Genomic DNA, 5,182 nt, shown 5'->3' on the forward strand with positions numbered 1-5,182 from the left:
GGTTAGCGCGTTCGGCTGTTAACCGAAAGGTTGGTGGTTCAAGCCCACCCAGGGACGTTTTCTGCTGAAAGAAAACAGCTCCCTTCATGAATGAAAAACCAGTGTGCAGCATCTGTCAGGAAACCAGCAGAAAAACAATGAAGACAAACCATCACTTCCTGTGTGTCCTTGTACACTAAAAACAAATAGGTTCCTGTTCCTTGAACCACCAACCTTTCGGTTAACAGCCGAACGTGCTAACCGATTGCGCCACAGACACAGCTGTGCAAGAGGCGGGGCCTCCACCAGCAAGCCCCACCCACTTGCATTGCTGTCCACTTCAAGATGTCAGCCTGGTTATGTAGGCCTGGTTATGTAAGCCCCATCACTTTCATTAGATCTGCCTATGGTCGCTTCCACTTTTCAAAAAAGCAAGGCCTACATAACCAGGCTGACATCTTGAAGTGGACAGCAAATGCAAGTGGGTGGGTCTTGTTGTCTGAGGCCCCACCCCTTCCACAGCTATCTCTGTGGCGCAATCGGTTAGCGTGTTCGGCTGTTAACTGAAAGGTTGGTGGTTCAAGCCCACCCAGGGACGTTTTCTGCTGAAAGAAAACAGCTCCCTTCATGAATGAAAAACCAGTGTGCAGCATCTGTCAGGAAACCAGCAGAAAAACAATGAAGACAAACCATCACTTCCTGTGTGTCCTTGTACACTAAAAACAAATAGGTTTCAAAGTGAGTATTCAGTTCAAATACAGGGGGTAAGAATATAAAGCCCCATCACTTTCATTAGATCTGCCTATGGTCGCTTCCACTTTTCAAAAAAGCAAAGCCTACCTAACCAGGCTGACATCTTGAAGTGGACAGCAAATGCAAGTGGGTGGGGCTTGCTGTCTGAGGCCCCACCCCTTCCACAGCTGTCTCTGTGGCGCAATCGGTTAGCGCGTTCGGCTGTTAACCGAAAGGTTGGTGGTTCAAGCCCACCCAGGGACGTTTTCTGCTGAAAGAAACCAGCTCCCTTCATAAATGAAAAACCAGTGTGCAGCATCTGTCAGGAAACCAGCAGAAAAACAATGAAGACAAACCATCACTTCCTGTGTGTCCTTGTATACTAAAAACAAATAGGTTTCAAAGTGAGTATTCAGTTCAAATACAGGGGGTAGGAATATAAAGCCCCATCACTTTCATTAGATCTGCCTATGGTCGCTTCCACTTTTCAAAGAAGTAAGGCCTACATAAACAGGCTGACATCTTGAAGTGGACAGCAAATGCAAGTGGGTGGGGCTTGCTGGTGGAGGCCCCACCTCTTCCACAGCTGTCTCTGTGGCGCAATCGGTTAGCGCGTTCGGCTGTTAACCGAAAGGTTGGTGGTTCAAGCCCACCCAGGGACGTTTTCTGCTGAAAGAAAACAGCTCCCTTCATGAATGAAAAGCCAGTGTGCAGCATCTGTCATGAAACCAGTAGAAAAACAATGAAGACAAACCATCACTTCCTGTGTGTCCTTGTACACTAAAAACAAAAAGGTTTCAAAGTGAGTATTCAGTTCAAATACAGGGGGTAGGAATATAAAGCCCCATCACTTTCATTAGATCTGCCTATGGTTGCGTCCAATTTTCAAAAAAGCAAAGCCTACATAACCAGGCTGACATCTTGAAGTGGACAGCAATGCAAGTGGGTGGGTCTTGCTGTCTGAGGCCCCACCCCTTCCACAGCTGTCTCTGTGGCGCAATCGGTTAGCGCGTTCGGCTGTTAACCGAAAGGTTGGTGGTTCAAGCCCACCCAGGGACGTTTTCTGCTGGGGAGAAGAAACCAGCTCCTTCATGAATGAAAAACCAGTGTGCAGCATCTGTCATGAAACCAGCAGAAAAACAATGAAGACAAACCATCACTTGCAGTATGTCCTTGTATACTGAAAACAAATAGGTTTCAAAGTGAGTATTCAGTTCAAATACAGGGGGTAAGAATATAAAGCCCCATCACTTTCTTTAGATCTGCCTATGGTCACTTCCACTTTTCAAAAAAGCAAAGCCTACATAACCAGGCTGACATCTGGAAGTGGACAGCAAATGCAAGTGGGTGGGTCTTGCTGTCTGAGGCCCCACCCCTTCCACAGCTGTCTCTGTGGCGCAATCGGTTAGCGCGTTCGGCTGTTAACCGAAAGGTTGGTGGTTCAAGCCCACCCAGGGACGTTTTCTGCTGAAAGAAAACAGCTCCCTTCATGAATGAAAAACCAGTGTGCAGCATCTGTCAGGAAACCAGCAGAAAAACAATGAAGACAAACCATCACTTCCTGTGTGTCCTTGTATACTAAAAACAAATAGGTTTCAAAGTGAGTATTCAGTTCAAATACAGGGGGTAAGAATATAAAGCCCCATCACTTTCATTAGATCTGCCTATGGTTGCGTCCAATTTTCAAAAAAGCAAAGCCTACCTAACCAGGCTGACATCTGGAAGTGGACAGCAAATGCAAGTGGGTGGGTCTTGTTGTCTGAGGCCCCACCCCTTCCACAGCTGTCTCTGTGGCGCAATCGGTTAGCGTGTTCGGCTTTTAACTGAAAGGTTGGTGGTTCAAGCCCACCCAGGGACGTTTTCTGCTGGGGAGAAAAAAACAAAACAGCTCCCTTCATAAATGAAAAACCAGTGTGCAGGGTCTGTCAGGAAACCAGCAGAAAAACAATGAAGACAAACCATCACTTGCAGTATGTCCTTGTATACTGAAAACAAATAGGTTTCAAAGTGAGTATTCAGTTCAAATACAGGGGGTAGGAATATAAAGCCCCATCACTTTCATTAGATCTGCCTATGGTTGCGTCCAATTTTCAAAAAAGCAAAGCCTACCTAACCAGGCTGACATCTTGAAGTGGACAGCAATGCAAGTGGGTGGGTCTTGCTGGTGGAGGCCCCGCCTCTTGCACAGCTGTCTCTGTGGCGCAATTGGTTAGCATGTTCGGCTGTTAACCGAAAGGTTGGTGGTTCAAGCCCACCCAGGGACGTTTTCTGCTGGGGAGAAAAAAACAAAACAGCTCCCTTCATGAATGAAAAACCAGTGTGCAGCATCTGTCATGAAACCAGCAGAAAAACAATGAAGACAAACCATCACTTCCTGTGTGTCCTTGTATACTGAAAACAAATAGGTTTCAAAGTGAGTATTCAGTTCAAATACAGGGGGTAGGAATATAAAGCCCCATCACTTTCATTAGATCTGCCTATGGTTGCGTCCAATTTTCAAAAAAGCAAAGCCTACATAACCAGGCTGACATCTTGAAGTGGACAGCAATGCAAGTGGGTGGGTCTTGCTGGTGGAGGCCCCGCCTCTTCCACAGCTGTCTCTGTGGCGCAATCGGTTAGCGCGTTCGGCTGTTAACCGAAAGGTTGGTGGTTCAAGCCCACCCAGGGACGTTTTCTGCTGAAAGAAACCAGCTCCCTTCATGAATGAAAAACCAGTGTGCAGGGTCTGTCAGGAAACCAGCAGAAAAACAATGAAGACAAACCATCACTTCCTGTGTGTCCTTGTATACTGAAAACAAATAGGTTTCAAAGTGAGTATTCAGTTCAAATACAGGGGTAAGAATATAAAGCCCCATCACTTTCTTTTGATCTGCCTATGGTCACTTCCAACTTTTCAAAAAGCAAGGCCTACATAACCAGGCTGACATCTTGAAGTGGACAGCAAATGCAAGTGGGTGGGTCTTGCTGTCTGAGGCCCCACCCCTTCCACAGCTGTCTCTGTGGCGCAATCGGTTAGCGCGTTCGGCTGTTAACCGAAAGGTTGGTGGTTCAAGCCCACCCAGGGACGTTTTCTGCTGAAAGAAACCAGCTCCCTTCATGAATGAAAAACCAGTGTGCAGGGTCTGTCATGAAACCAGCAGAAAAACAATGAAGACAAACCATCACTTCCTGTGTGTCCTTGTATACTGAAAACAAATAGGTTTCAAAGTGAGTATTCAGTTCAAATACAGGGGTAAGAATATAAAGCCCCATCACTTTCTTTAGATCTGCCTATGGTCACTTCCACTTTTCAAAAAAGCAAGGCCTACATAACCAGGCTGACATCTTGAAGTGGACAGCAAATGCAAGTGGGTGGGTCTTGCTGTCTGAGGCCCCACCCCTTCCACAGCTGTCTCTGTGGCGCAATCGGTTAGCGCGTTCGGCTGTTAACCGAAAGGTTGGTGGTTCAAGCCCACCCAGGGACGTTTTCTGCTGAAAGGAAACCAGCTCCCTTCATAAATGAAAAACCAGTGTGCAGGGTCTGTCATGAAACCAGCAGAAAAACAATGAAGACAAACCATCACTTCCTGTGTGTCCTTGTATACTGAAAACAAATAGGTTTCAAAGTGAGTATTCAGTTCAAATACAGGGGGTAAGAATATAAAGCCCCATCACTTTCATTAGATCTGCCTATGGTCACTTCCACTTTTCAAAAAAGCAAAGCCTACATAACCAGGCTGACATCTTGAAGTGGACAGCAAATGCAAGTGGGTGGGTCTTGCTGTCTGAGGCCCCACCCCTTCCACAGCTGTCTCTGTGGCGCAATCGGTTAGCGCGTTCGGCTGTTAACCGAAAGGTTGGTGGTTCAAGCCCACCCAGGGACGTTTTCTGCTGGGGAGAAAAAAACAAAACAGCTCCCTTCATAAATGAAAAACCAGTGTGCAGCATCTGTCAGGAAACCAGCAGAAAAACAATGAAGACAAACCATCACTTGAAGTATGTCCTTGTATACTGAAAACAAATAGGTTTCAAAGTGAGTATTCAGTTCAAATACAGGGGGTAAGAATATAAAGCCCCATCACTTTCATTAGATCTGCCTATGGTTGCGTCCACTTTTCAAAAAAGCAAAGCCTACATAACCAGGCTGACATCTTGAAGTGGACAGCAAATGCAAGTGGGTGGGTCTTGCTGTCTGAGGCCCCACCCCTTCCACAGCTGTCTCTGTGGCGCAATCGGTTAGCGCGTTCGGCTGTTAACCGAAAGGTTGGTGGTTCAAGCCCACCCAGGGACGTTTTCTGCTGGGGAGAAAAAAACAAAACAGCTCCCTTCATAAATGAAAAACCAGTGTGCAGGGTCTGTCATGAAACCAGCAGAAAAACAATGAAGACAAACCATCACTTCCTGTGTGTCCTTGTACACGAAAAACAAATAGGTTTCAAAGTGAGTATTCAGTTCAAATACAGGACTTAGGAATATAAAGCCCCATCACTTT

The 5,182-nt window shown here is 46.3% G+C and overlaps 11 non-coding genes across 11 annotated transcripts in view; all 11 read left to right on the forward strand.

The window, feature by feature from the left end:
- trnan-guu (transfer RNA asparagine (anticodon GUU)) overlaps positions 1 to 57 on the forward strand; it is a 74-nt gene extending 17 nt beyond the window's left edge. The window contains exon 1 of the tRNA in view: positions 1 to 57. This exon is cut by the window's left edge and continues 17 nt beyond it. This is a non-coding gene — a tRNA (tRNA-Asn).
- An 844-nt stretch (positions 58 to 901) lies between these two features.
- trnan-guu (transfer RNA asparagine (anticodon GUU)) lies at positions 902 to 975 on the forward strand. Its single transcript has one exon. It is a non-coding gene; the product is annotated as a tRNA-Asn (tRNA).
- A 324-nt stretch (positions 976 to 1,299) lies between these two features.
- Positions 1,300 to 1,373, forward strand: trnan-guu (transfer RNA asparagine (anticodon GUU)). Its single transcript has one exon. It is a non-coding gene; the product is annotated as a tRNA-Asn (tRNA).
- A 323-nt stretch (positions 1,374 to 1,696) lies between these two features.
- On the forward strand, positions 1,697 to 1,770 carry trnan-guu (transfer RNA asparagine (anticodon GUU)). Its single transcript has one exon. It is a non-coding gene; the product is annotated as a tRNA-Asn (tRNA).
- A 327-nt stretch (positions 1,771 to 2,097) lies between these two features.
- trnan-guu (transfer RNA asparagine (anticodon GUU)) lies at positions 2,098 to 2,171 on the forward strand. The gene has a single exon. It is a non-coding gene; the product is annotated as a tRNA-Asn (tRNA).
- A 324-nt stretch (positions 2,172 to 2,495) lies between these two features.
- Positions 2,496 to 2,569, forward strand: trnak-uuu (transfer RNA lysine (anticodon UUU)). The gene has a single exon. It is a non-coding gene; the product is annotated as a tRNA-Lys (tRNA).
- A 738-nt stretch (positions 2,570 to 3,307) lies between these two features.
- On the forward strand, positions 3,308 to 3,381 carry trnan-guu (transfer RNA asparagine (anticodon GUU)). Its single transcript has one exon. It is a non-coding gene; the product is annotated as a tRNA-Asn (tRNA).
- Positions 3,382 to 3,704: 323 nt separating this feature from the next.
- trnan-guu (transfer RNA asparagine (anticodon GUU)) lies at positions 3,705 to 3,778 on the forward strand. Its single transcript has one exon. It is a non-coding gene; the product is annotated as a tRNA-Asn (tRNA).
- A 323-nt stretch (positions 3,779 to 4,101) lies between these two features.
- trnan-guu (transfer RNA asparagine (anticodon GUU)) lies at positions 4,102 to 4,175 on the forward strand. The gene has a single exon. It is a non-coding gene; the product is annotated as a tRNA-Asn (tRNA).
- A 325-nt stretch (positions 4,176 to 4,500) lies between these two features.
- trnan-guu (transfer RNA asparagine (anticodon GUU)) lies at positions 4,501 to 4,574 on the forward strand. Its single transcript has one exon. It is a non-coding gene; the product is annotated as a tRNA-Asn (tRNA).
- Positions 4,575 to 4,907: 333 nt separating this feature from the next.
- Positions 4,908 to 4,981, forward strand: trnan-guu (transfer RNA asparagine (anticodon GUU)). The gene has a single exon. It is a non-coding gene; the product is annotated as a tRNA-Asn (tRNA).
- The last annotated feature ends 201 nt before the right edge of the window (positions 4,982 to 5,182 follow it).

The sequence above is a fragment of the Epinephelus fuscoguttatus genome, linkage group LG23, assembly GCF_011397635.1.
Source record: "Epinephelus fuscoguttatus linkage group LG23, E.fuscoguttatus.final_Chr_v1".
NCBI lineage: Eukaryota > Metazoa > Chordata > Actinopteri > Perciformes > Serranidae > Epinephelus > Epinephelus fuscoguttatus.